The following is a 13,311-nucleotide window of genomic DNA, read 5'->3' on the forward strand; positions in this document are numbered from 1 at the left end:
TGAATCCCACTTCACATGCTGCTGCTTTGTCTTTGAATGTTCTGTGCTGGCAACCAATGCCCTTTGTGTGGTGTTGCACTCTCCTGGCCACTCCTTGCTCCTTTGTGACTCTGCTTCTGTGAAGTTCACTTCTGTCTCTTTCTCATGTTGTCCATTTGCATGGTATTTGATTGAATTTGCATGGCAAAGTCTTGATAGTGGAGGAGGGTACAGGCTTCTCTAAATAACTAACAGAGACTTCCCCTGTGTCCAACAGAGGCAATGCCTGGGGGCTCCAAGACAGTCTTTCCAAGGCCAAGGCTGAGCCCATCACTGAAGGTGGTAACACCTCTGGGATAATGTATTTAAGAAGGGGGAAAATGTTATTGTGCTGAAGGAATTGCACAGAGGGAAGCAACTCTGCAGACACCAAGGTCAGTACAGAAGGAGGGGCAGGGGGTGCTCATTGATCATGATTTCAGTGGGATTATGCTAAATCTGTAACAAGAATATGCATCTGCATGCTCCTATGGATCAGGACTTGAGGAACACCGCAACATGAAAAAAATTCAGTGTGACTGAACAGAGACATCAGAAAACCCATAAGGGGGAGAAATTGAAAGAGTTGGCTTATTTGCTGATTTGTAAGAATTATTCTCTAGCATGTTATAAAATATAAACCCTGATCAAGGATGTTAGAGGTTAGACTGGTTGTAATAATTTTCTTGTCTTGGGATGCTCCAAATTGTGTTGAGGGTCATCCTTACAGCACTCATTTTTCCATCTGTGAGAGGTCAGAGAGGGATTTCATCTAATGGTTCCACCTCTCAACAGCTACCAACACCACCATTCTTGTACTGGCTAAGAAGGTCAATTTTATTGGTATAAGATAAGGTGGAAGGGTTATCTCACAGAAACAGACAGACAAGCTAACAGAACAGAGTCCTAGGAAACTAGGCTGAAAAAATAAAAATAACATGGAATGAAAATAAAGGAATCTATCTCTAGCACTTCAATTTGTGTACAATTATTTTGTGTGATTCCTTCTTAGTATAAACTTATTGGAATTGAAATGTTCACATAATTCTACAGAGCATAGCAGAATCTTTGCAGTCATTAAACAAAAGGAAATACAAGAAAGTTAAATACTGGTAATTTTCAAGTATGAGGATTTCCACTTAAGTGAGGGACACCAAACATTTTAAGGTCAAAGCCAATATAAAGTCCCTTTTTTCTTTAAGATTGAAACTTCTTAAAACAATTATTAATGGTTTAGAATTACATTTGTGTTGCATGTCAGTTTCTAATTCTGTGCTCCAGATCTTGGATTTGCAACTCACTTTGATTAGTGACCAATGTTTATCCACTTTCTCCTCTATCAATGTTGTCAAGTCTTTACATCTCATAAATGATGTCCTTGATATCTTCAAATCAAAAATGTTTTAATTACCAGGTATAGTAACAAGAAGTTCACAGTCATTTACCAGGTATGGTGAATATTGGATATTCAGAATGTCTAACTTTCAATCTTTAATAACCTAAAAATATCTTCTTATTTGATGGTCCTTGTCTGAAAGAGTGTATCATGTCTCATACCCACTGAGTTCAAAATATTACAGCCAGCTACCTCCCAGCTAGTCAAGTCCTTGAACAATAGTGGAATAAATCATGGGGAAAGCCCAGCTTTTCAGTAGAATTTTTTTTTTTTTAGGTATTTTTTCCTTGTGCAGAATTAAGAAGCAGGTCATGGGGCCAGGATGTACTTGAATGGGTAATAGGATTGCTTTAGCCATTCCAAAGGGTCATTCTCCTTATTCAAGCTTGGTTCTGTATAGGTTTCAAATGCACAATGTAGTTGGTGACAGAGGTTCCTACTGTAACATATTTCTTTGTAAGGAACTTTGGGAAAGAGGGGAAACAATATGCTGACTGCATTAAGTCAGAGAAAACCTGTGAAGAGCATGGGTCCTGGTGGAATGAAATCACAACCTAGTCATCAAATCGAATGGTCATTTTAGCAATCTACTGAAAAGAAAAGCCTTAAAAAAAATTATGTCATAATGGTAATAATGTATACTAACATTTCAGATGCTATTTTATGTTTTATGTGATGGATAGAAATCTAGTCAAATTTTGCTTGCTTTGTAAACAGTTTATACCACTGGGATATAAACTAAGAGAAATATAGGGGGAAAACTGCCTTGCACAATAATTCATGTCTTAAAATTGTATTTGGGGGACTTTGCTTTTGACAGAAAGGAACAAAATTATTTACTTTCACTTAAGAGGAGTTCTTTACATAAATTACAAAGAAACAGAATTACAGTGTGTTTCTTCTTCCAAATTCGGATATAATCAACAAGCAGCTGAACTTTTTTCAAGTGTGTAGTAAAGTAAATGAGAAGAGCATAATATCACTTTTCTGCTTGGTCACTGTTAGACATACAGCCATCTTTTTGTATTGCTTTGTAATACATCCTTGTATGCAACACTACTACTGGCCTGAATCTAAGGGTCTGGATTCTTATTTCAGGTTTGAAGTATTCTTGTGTTAATCTAAGCTTACTACATTTATTTTCCTGGGCTTTAAGCCTAAGGTTACTACAATTCTTTAATGATCATTTAATTTTGAGAAAACCAATTGATAAAGAAATAGCTACTGATTAGACAAATTAAAATGATGAAATTAAAAGTCATAATTTCAACTTGAATCCTGTATGATTTGTGCAGACAAATTGTCCTCATTTTTTTTTCATGCATTATCCTACCAAAACTACAGATGAAAATATATACAACTTAAACAACAAAACTCTGAGCTTCATAAAACAAAGTTTATTTAACATTATTACAATACATCAAATTGCCTAAGTAAAACTACCAATAAAAATCTGTGCCACTATAAACTACTGCTATAGACTCATGCAAGCCTCTTGTTCATAACAATCCAGGGGAAAAGGTACATGGTACACAAATGGGACTGAATCTGAATTAGGTGATTAGTACTTTTATCACTAACTTTGCCTGCCTCAAAAAGTCTGCCTGTCAGATCTTGTCTTTGAATTCTGATCTGCAGCCACAAAATGGATACTTCCTCTTCAGATAAATCCTTTTACAATCAAACAAACCAGAGCCTGAATGAGGAGATACAGTCAGGGCTCTTTCAACAATAAAACCATTAGCCCTGCTGTATTTCTGCTGTCTCAACAAACAGCTGAGTTGGATTTATTTGCTGGCAGATGGAGGTGACTAATGATATAAGCAGAACTTTTCTGCATGGGCAAGTTCAGCTAAATCATACCTAGCAGGAAAGGCAAGAAGCAGCAGATCCACATGTTAAAAAAGTACCATTCTTTCTAATTTAGTGCTTTGCTCAGTGGTTTGTTTTATTTTTTAATTTTGTTTTAGTATTTGTTCATTATTGATATTTTTGTGGGGGTTGTTTTTTTTTTTTTGTTTTGTTTTGTTTGTTTTGTTGTTTTTGTTTATTTGGGTTTGGTTTTTGGGGGGAGACGTGGGTGGGGTTGACTGGTACCTAGACACATCCCTTTAGGAAAAGTGTCTACTTCATACAAATTCAGTGGCATGTATCCATCCCCAGTATGTAGTTACTCTGAGAACAAAAGCGAGAGTGTTGGCTAAAAGGTCCAGAATACATTACAGAGACCACAAAGTTCTATTGACTCTACTAATCCTGCTCAGTTCAACCCCTTGATTGAGACTGGCATCACAAAATTTGTGATTGTGTCAATCAGAACAGAACAAACAGGTTTTGTGTGGTGATCAGACATGTCCACACAGAACTTGAAACCTCAAAAATGAGCCAATCTCCATTAATTGTGCTGTTTGAACACATTTTGAAGCCCCCACAGCCTTCTTATCTGAGTATTTGATTCTGAGTATTTGATTCTGAGGCTTGAGCTGGCTCTGCTTTATAATTTTTTTTGGACACTCTGGAAGCTTTTAATCTTTTATCCAGAACCTTTATTCTTTTCTGTTGACAGACGCCAAGCACTTTCCTCAGGGATGTCCTATTTTCTCATATGATCAAACCGCCCTTTGAATGTTCCCCTGGAGAAACCCATTCTCCTGAGATACTGCTCAGATCTCTGAAAGAGCATGTTGCTGTTCTTCAAAGATGCAGTTGCTTTGTCACTCTTCAAAGATCATGTCACTGAAATCTTTCCTGGGACATGCAGGGCTCCTCCGTGCTGGGGAACCCACAGTGCTGGGACAGTGGGAATGAGAGCACCAGGAATCCAGTCCTGTGGCAAGGTTGTGGCTCATCATTTTCTGGTAGTGAGCAGACACTGTGCTCTGTACACTGACCAGTGTAATAACCCATAAATATATATGGATTTTGGAACCAGAAAAAAAGTTTCAAATCTGAGGTGTAACTGTGTATTGTACACTTGCTTACTGTGGTGATTATAAGAGCTGCAAATAATTTCATTAGGACTGAGATTAATGGTGCACATGTACTTTATTTCTGTCCTTTCTTCTTGAAAGTGAGCATAATGTCTGCTGCTGGTGCTTCATTGGTTTTCTCAGTTCTGACCTTCTTTAGTTTCCTCATTTTTGAGCTTTCCTTTCATGTGGTTTAATATAACTAATCAGTTTGATTAACATGCTGAAAGCACTTCCATTGCAGTGAGTTTGCTTCATGGCTCAACTCCTCTGTACCCTGAACTAACTTTTCTGAGCATTGCTGATGTAACAGCTGCTCTGTGGGATGATCCCTGTAATTTCAGCACCTATGTGTGCAGCTGAAACTGTGCTTTGATATTCTTGAATATTGTGCTCTCGGTGTTTTCTTGATTAGGAGATTAGGGAACATAAATCTACAGGCATATTTGTATTTTTGTCACGTCTTTATGAGGGAAATAAATCCTCCCTGCACAGATTGATGATAGATTTTAAAAATATCCCTCTGTTCTTCCTCCTTATCCAATTCATCAGGATGCCTGTCAACATAAAGTCTCTGTCATCATTAGACCTTCTTTTCTCAATGTTAATTTATGTTTTGGATTTTCTTTGAAGGATAATTTGGCAGAATATTTTATCTGTTTCTTGTTCATTTTGAACTGGTATTCATATCAGTCTAACTTTTTGTGCTCAAATCGCACCCAAGCACTTTCCCTTCCTCAGTTCTCCTTGGCAAATTATTTGTGGTGCCCCTTAATCACTGACTAAGGAGTTTTAGTTGATATGAAACAGCATCAGTTTTTTTGTTTGAGGATTTTTGCTATATACTTTTCTGTCCTCAAACTGTCCCTCATGTTCTGCAGAAATTCTGTCCTGAAATGATGAAGAACTTTGTTTGATGATGCAAATTTGCATTCATATCTGGAAAAAATATACAGGTATTTGAAGCATATTGAATTTGATGAGTATATTTCCATTTCCATTGCATTTTTGATCCAGCTGTGAGACACAGATGGGAATCTTTTAATTTAATTTCAATCATTTCCCCATGTATCTGCATTTTCTCTTTAGGCTTATAAATCTTTAGCCTTCCTGAAGAAAATATGGTCATATCTAGTGTATTTTTTTATTTGAGAAAATAGTTGAAAACCTTTGACTTTTTTATAGTTCTTGCTCATAAACTGACCCTGTCATGTGTCATCTGAAAGTGAATCCTTCCTAAAACAAATATCCCAAGTGATGACTTTGGAGAAATAAGCATATGGCAACACAATGAGAATTCTGGAAAGCTAGTTCTTAATGAGTCAGAGTCTTCCTTCCCGATTTACGTCTTTAGACATTTGTGGTATTCCTAGAATTACACTATTTGATAAACCCTTTAACTTTCTTCCTCAGACCAGTGGACTTAAATTAGAACAATATCCAGGCTATTTTAAGTGAGCACAGCCCAGCCAGCAGATATGACAACATCAGCCTTTTAGTGTAGCCCTGGGCTGTTGCCTTTCTAGTTCTGGCTGTGATGAGAGGAAAGCCTCTCAGTCTCCCATAGTGATGCTCTCTCAGGAAAGATTTCTTATTGACAAGGCAGAGGACAGCACTGTGGCCTCTTCCAGGGAACACTGAAGATGGTGTTGTGCTCAGTGTCACTGATTAGGTGGTCAGGAGGACATAAAATACCCTGTACAATTTGTTGGAAGCAACATTTTGCTGCACTGCTAAACTTGTTTAGCTTTCTATCTGATGTGAGGGCAGTGCTTTCTTCTTTCATTTCAAGGACAATGGAAAAGCACCACTGGGCAGGTGCATGGTACTCTAATAGCAGTCTAATTTAATTTTTATATGAAATCTTCAGCTGATTTCAGTAATATTCTTCTCCCCAACCCCAAATTTCTTGTAAAAATTAAATACAGAAAGAACAATTCAAGCAGCCTCTCTTCCAGTGTAGAGCTTCAAGTATCCTGAAGGTCCTGAGAGCAGCAGGAGTAAATCAGTGAGTAAGGCTGGAAGCACACTGGCAGACATGATGTGTCTGGGGAAGAGCTCCATAGCTCCAGAACTTCCAAAACATAAAAAAGAACATTTTGCTCTATATAGTGTTTTGGGGTAGAGAGATGGACCTAAATCCCTGCTGTGCCCCATGATCTGCTTGATCTGCTTTGCCTCAGGCCTGTATCAAACGAGTAACCCTGAAGGTACAGAAATACTTTAGGGCGACTGTAATCTGTGTCTGCTGCTTGTTGGCAAATGCACAAAGCAAGGACAGGGGTGCAATGAGGCAGGCCAGAGCAGGCAGGGCAGGGGCTCTTTACAGCCCTGAAACTACTTTGTTAGGAGAGAAGAGTGACTCAGAGCCAAGTCCTCAGCTGGAGAAAGACCTTGAGATCCATGTTGTGGCAGGGATGTGGAATGACCATTGATGCCAACAAGACTGCTTAGCCCACGTGGCATGTGTACAGATTTGCTGGTGTCTCCAGCCACAAGCACAGCTTTGATGAATACCATGGGTCCCAAAAGAATTTTCTTTGGTTCCGTATCACTTGGAATCAGTGATATCTCATACTCATTTGATTCTACAGGAAGGAGGTAAAAGCAGTGAGTCAGAATATATGGCTGAATAAAATAAGGATAAAATTTGCTGGTCTCTGGGCCTTAGGTAAATATTTTAAGAGTCAAGAGCCCAAATAACAAACAGAGTTGCAGATATAGGTTTGCATGAGGATTTAGAATCTTTGGAGTTAAAGCAGAGGACATCCATGACAATAAAAAAGAAAATCAACACTTATTTAGCAGATACTGTCAAAAATATGATAAATGTTTCCTCAGCTTGTATTGATTTTACCTCTTTCCCATTGTAGATTGCAGATACAGACATGCCTTTGCTGTATCAGATATGCTCAATGTCCAGAGGTGCTGGGTTTTTGTGGTTGCTGCCCCAGCCTCTGTATTGTCAAGGAATTTCTAGAGTTGTTTGGCATGTTTTGCAGTTTGTGGAGCTTATACATACATGTGGGATTTGAAGACTTTGTTTAAAACCTTCACTGTAATTTAAACAGAGATCTTGTACACTAAAAAGTATAAACAGCATACTTTTTGAACTTCAGGTGTTTCCAGAGGGAGGTAGTGAGAACCTAATAATGTGAGATTGCACACACAAAAAAATCCAGTATTGCACCTGGGCATGGTCTCTACATGATGGTAAGTATATTTTAATTATGTTTTAAAATCCATCCTTCATAGAGGCTTCTTATTCTGAACATGTGCCTGACCTTACAATTGAAAAGTAATGCTGGGGTGATGCATAATAGACACACTAATGTTGAAGTGGGTGTTCAGTAACAGAGTTTCAGAAATAGAGGTAGAGCTGATACAGATATTATAACAAAAGAACCCCAGCAGTAATAGATCTCACCACAGAGTATGTTAGAAAACCTGAACTCATAATTTCAAATAATCATGCTGTTAATGAAAATTAATAAAACTAACTCATTAAAAATAAAATTACTAAATTCACTGATTAAACCATATGAACCATAATATTGTAGTGGGTCTGCCTTATAAAATTGTTACAGATACCTGCATAGGAGCTAGCAATTGGAAATCTTTGAACTTATAGAAGTGGTTGTCATTGTTTTTCTGCTGACTGTAGGCCCTTGCTCTATGCTCATGACTTAACTAAAACTTAAGGGCAGAAATCTCTAATTGTCACCAATCAGTATTTTCCCTTCTCAGCTGTGGGAAGTAGGTCTGTGGAGGACTTAGTCACTTGGCCAAAATCTCAGAGGTCTCAATAGCCTTACTAGGAATATAAATGAGATCTTCTGGTTCTACTAATTTTATAGGTTTCTGTGTGGCTGTTTTAGAAGAGGTTGAGCAATGTCTTCACTGTTTTTATAGCAGTGCTGAGAGAACAGCCGAGGCAACTTTATCCCACAGCAGCTCTTAGCTTTGGTGCACCTGTGTTAAGCCCATATAAAACTGAAAAGAATAAAACCTAAATTTTGAGTGCTTGATCTGAGACATGTAGGTACTTTGTTATCTTTATGAGTCTCAAAGTATTCCAACTTGTGCACCTGAAGGTATAACAGAAAAGAGTTGGGGAAATGGTGCAGAATGAAGTCCTATCACCTGCAGCTAGAGCATTTACAAGCCAAATTTCATGACTGCTTTTTCACATTCAATGAATTGTAGCATTAGTGACTAGGATAACAAAAGCTAATTTCAAGATGCTAAGCTAGGAAAATGTGAGTGAGGCATGGAGTTGAAAGCAGTGGTACATAGCAGTGTTAAAGATAAAGGTTTATTAAAACCAATTTTTTATGCTAATCAGAATAATGTAGTAGATTTGCTACGATTACTTATGTGCGACAAACTGTAGCTAAGCTAAAGACCCTGGAACACTATACAAAAGAATAATTTATATTTTTGTTTAAATGAAAATAGTCCAAACCTGAAGTCTTTGGGAGTCCAACCCCTGTTTTGAAGAGGGTTGAAAAGGCTGCTGCCAGCCTTGTCCCCTGCAGATTAGGACAGGAGAGGAAAACAGGAAGTTTTATTCATCTTAGTTTCTTAGTTTTCCAAGTTGCAGTGTCCAGCTGTTTCCATCAACTTTGTTTTCTGAAAAACAAACAAACAAACAAAAAAAAACAACACCCAAAAAAACCCCCAAACCCAAAAAACCCAAAAAAATCCCACCAAAGAGACAAAGAGAGAGAAAAGAGTTCTATGGATTTCTTTAGCTATCTTTAAATGACTCTTTGTTGAAACCTGCATTGAATTTTTCAGTAATTCCAGAGTAGTTTTCTTTTTTCTGTTCCCAAAACAAACATCTCCTCAGCCTGAGAAAAAAAGAGATAAAAGCAAAATAAAAGCAGCAGGCTAGGGGTGAAGGGAGAGGAATGGTGTCTGCAGCAAGAAACATGGCCACACAAAGTCAGAGGTCGAGTTTGTAGCAGTGCCAAGTGCAGGCAAACAGCAAAGGTGCCTTCCACTTTGCCAAAAACCAACAACATTTTACATAACATTTCCAGATAAAGGCTGACCACAGCACTTAGCAGGTAGGGACTGATGGGCTGGTGTTTTAAGCAGCACTCGTCACATAATCTGCATCACCACTTGCAGGGCAAGCTCTCCCAAGTATCTCTGTTCCCAGAAGTGCATTGACCCACAGGAACTGTAACATGTAGAAACTGGCTGCTCTCAATCTTTGGCCCCTTTTATATGGGAGTAGGGTGGATACCCCTGTAAATGCTGGGGATCAATTGGCCATCCTTGATGAGGTGATTGAAATAAGTGGCTGCTGTTCCTTTTTCCCTTTCTTTGCAGCTCAGGGAAGTGAAACTATTGGGTGTTTTTCAGAAGGTATCTGGAGGTAACTGTCTGATGTGGAGTGGGATACTCTGCAGGGATGTCTTCTAGTTTTGCAAGTCCAACACAGGTATTGAGGCCATGTGGCAGGAGGTAAAAAAGCAAATCATATTTATAGGCAACTGATTTAACAGTATTAAGATCAAATTATTAATAGCCTTGGATAAACATTTTAATACAGTATTTAATGCTTTGTCTTGTGTAGTTTTATTATTTTCTGTTTGTTTTTAATGTGTCATATTAGCGTGGCTATCTTCTGTACAGGGTGTTTACACAGTTGGAGATGTAATGCCAGGTTTTGTACAATCAACTTTTATTCATTTTGGAGATAGACCTATTCTTCTCACCTGAAACATTTCCTGGTTTTCAGCCACTTAAAATTTTGTGAAACATTTACCATTTCAATGGTAAGCATCTTTTTTAGTTTGATTTCTCCTGGAGAATTTCTGTAAAATTTTCAGATGTTGCTGAGAATGAAACAATGGGGAAAGAGTCTTTTGTTGACTAAAGATTTTCTAAAGGAAAAGTGATGAGTTTCAAATCAAAGTCCAGAAAAGGAGCCTGGTGGGAGAAGTTATGTATGACTGAATGAATGTCTGTAGGTCTGGTAAAAGTACTATATGTATACGAGAATAAATGGGACTGGCCAAAGATCAAAGATAAAGACTTAACAGGGCTGAAAGAATAAGAGCCTGGTAGAGAAATGAGCCAGGCATCAATATGTGTGTCCCAGCCCCCTGGTAGTGGTATCTGACACCTATCACCTTTTTCTGCCCTGCCATTAGCCAAACTGCAGAGGTCTGTGCAGTGCCTTTTAAAGGCTCCATCTACCTCCTGGTAGCTGTTGTGAGTGGCAGGACATTGTCAAATATGGGGACTTGTTCCTGGTTTTGAGAAACAAGAAAAATATATGCAAGTTGATTAAAATATTATCAAGGATGAAAACTTTGATACTTCTTGTGTTTATGCAACTTGTGTTTCATGAGAAGGTTGATTCTATAATCAGGACAGAGAGTTCCAGGAACTGAACATGGTTAAAGATACCATGAGACCTGTTCCCATTTTATTGGTCCCAGAAATGAGGAAGAGTATAGAGAATGAGACAGAATTTAGCAAGAGAGCATATGGCAAGGGGGTGATGTTCTAGCCTGGAAAATTGGATACTCTCCCTTTTCCTGTCAAACAGCTCCCATGTGGTGATAGCTGAGTCACTCGAGCCAATCTTTTCAGGAGCTGTCAATAACTTTACATTGCTTTTATTCTTAGTGCAGGACTTGTAGGCGTGTTGAGCTTTCTCAGCTGCAGCTGAAGTCAGGGAAGTCATGCTCCAAACACAAAGTAGTATACAAAAAAAAAAAAAAAAATCTGGTTTCAGGAATTTAAAATCTGATCCAACATAGTAATGCTTGGCCTTACTCTTTGTGGGACTCACCAGTTTTCAATGGGAAGGGATATGGCCAAGCCCTCTCACTTTGAAATGATGCTGTGCAGGGAGTTTACTGTGAAGCTCTCTTATGGCAATGATGGATGCTGTCTTCAGAGCAAGTTGTGAATACTGTGAGGGAAACAAGGCAAGCATGAGTTATGTTGAGCTGTGAGAAGAAAACAACCTGCTCATCTCACCAGTGTGCCATCTTTTCTGCACGGTGTAGGTACTGCAAAGACATGTCTATACATAGGATTTGTTGAGTCCTGCACATGGTTCATAACACCCCCTGCTGCACTACAATCTTGGGGGAGTGGTTGCAAAGTTGTCCAGCAGAAAAGGACCTGGGGCTTCTGATTAGCAGTGGCTGAACATGAGCCAGCTGTGCCCAGGTGGCCAAGAAGGCCAATGGCACCCTGGCCTGTGTCAACAATAGTGTGGCCAGCAGGACCAGGGCAGTGACTGTCCCCTGTGCTCAGCACTGGTGAGGCCACGCCTCAAGTCTGGGTCCCTCATGTCAGGAAAGGCATTGAGGTGCTGGAGTGAGTGCAGAGAAGGGCAATGAAGATGTGAAGGGTTGTTTAGCCTGGAGAAAAGAAGGATCAGGGAAGACCTTTCCACTTTCTAAAACAGCCTGAAAGGAGGTTCCAGCCAGGTGGGACTTGGTCTCTTTTCCTGGTTAAAAAGTGGCAGGAAGAGAGGAAACCTTGCACCAGATTTGCATTGGATATTAGGAAAAATTTCTCCACCGAAAGGGCTGCCAAGCATTGGAACAGGCTGTCCAGGGAAGTGGTGGAGTCATCATCCCTGGAGGTATTTAAATGATGGGTAGATGTGGCATTTGAGGACATGGTTTAATGGTAAACACAATTGTGGTGCGGGGTTGACAGTTGGAATTAATGGTCTTAAAGGTCTTTTCCAATATTAACAATTTGGTTATTCTATGATTGTATGTCTTGCCATCTACAAATTACTCCAAATCTTCATCTAACTGTATTCCATGAACATTTAGTAGATTAGAAGGAATATAAATGAGGAAATAGATGGTTTCCCCTGCTTAGTCTATTTCCTGCATAGGAAGACAACACCTTTCTCCCTTGCATTTCGAAAAATCGCACTGTCAGTATCAGGACAAGTGATCTCAGTTCTTTGTCAGGTCTGACAGTGCCAGCATTTTCTCAGACCCATTTTGACAAAAAACAAGGCAAGTACAAGAGGGGAAAGAAGCCACTGAAAAACATACCCACCAGCACTCTGCCCTGCAGTATTGACTCCTGTCCCATTTCATGGCCACTTCACAAGCTTGTCTGAAGCCTCCCTGAATTGCAGCTCTTCCAGTGTAACAGCAGTGGGCATGTTAGAAACATAACTGACTAACTGCTGAACTGGGTGTGCTGTTTTGGGGGTAAATAGAGCAATAACATTGCTTTCCAAGGTGACTGTGTGTAGACTTATATGAGCTGGGTCAAAGTCTAAATAAAACCCCTGGGTCATAGGAAGTTCCAGCAAAGAGAAATTTATGTTTTCTGAAATGAGGTTTCTCTGATGCAATCCCATTTAATTTCAAAGAAAGTACAAAGCTCTCTTTTTCTTCCCACAGCAAGAATTGCAGGCATGGCCTGTGTTTACAGCTCAAGTCTATTTTCCATTAAACTCTCTAAAAGCTCTTTTTTTCCTTTTTGTTTTAGCTTTTCTCAGAGGCATATTCCTGGCCCTTGTTATGTCTGTGTTGTTGGCTTTTTCCTTGCCACCATCTGTCTCTTCCTTTGATCTTTTTGTCTCTCTCTCATAGACACCCAACTGATCACAAAACAATGTCCAGTAAAAACCTTCCACCCATGTGTCTTGCAGGTGCTCATTTTTTGGACAAGGACATGTGCTGGTGGTTGGACGGAAAGCTTTGGTACTTCCAGCTATCTGCTCCCATAATGAACTTCACTGCTTCTTACAACTGACCACTATATAGGTAACATGCACCCTGATTTTGAGAGATTTTACCCCAGGGGTTTATGAAACTGTTGACGAGAAATCAGGCTGCATTGTGAAACACTGAAAGCACAGTGTTTAGGGCTGTATGAGAGAGAACAAAGGTTCTTTCATCTTCTTCTGGTTACAATCTC

The 13,311-nt window shown here is 39.2% G+C and overlaps 1 protein-coding gene across 10 annotated transcripts in view; it reads left to right on the plus strand.

Moving 5' to 3' along the window:
* The window catches only part of SPATA18 (spermatogenesis associated 18), a 124,015-nt gene that overhangs the window by 75,346 nt on the left and 35,358 nt on the right, over positions 1-13,311 (plus strand). For 4 of the 10 annotated variants that reach the window (XR_014955095.1, XR_014955094.1, XR_014955098.1 and 1 more), the window contains exons 14-15: positions 257-413; positions 7,503-13,157. The gene's annotated coding sequence lies outside the window, so the exon portion shown is untranslated. The remainder of the gene's footprint in view (positions 1-256; positions 414-7,502; positions 13,158-13,311) is intronic. The other 6 variants (XR_014955097.1, XR_014955103.1, XR_014955100.1 and 3 more) reach the window with 5 other exon arrangements.

The sequence above is a fragment of the Lonchura striata genome, chromosome 4 (assembly GCF_050655825.1).
Source record: "Lonchura striata isolate lonStrDom1 chromosome 4, ASM5065582v1, whole genome shotgun sequence".
NCBI lineage: Eukaryota > Metazoa > Chordata > Aves > Passeriformes > Estrildidae > Lonchura > Lonchura striata.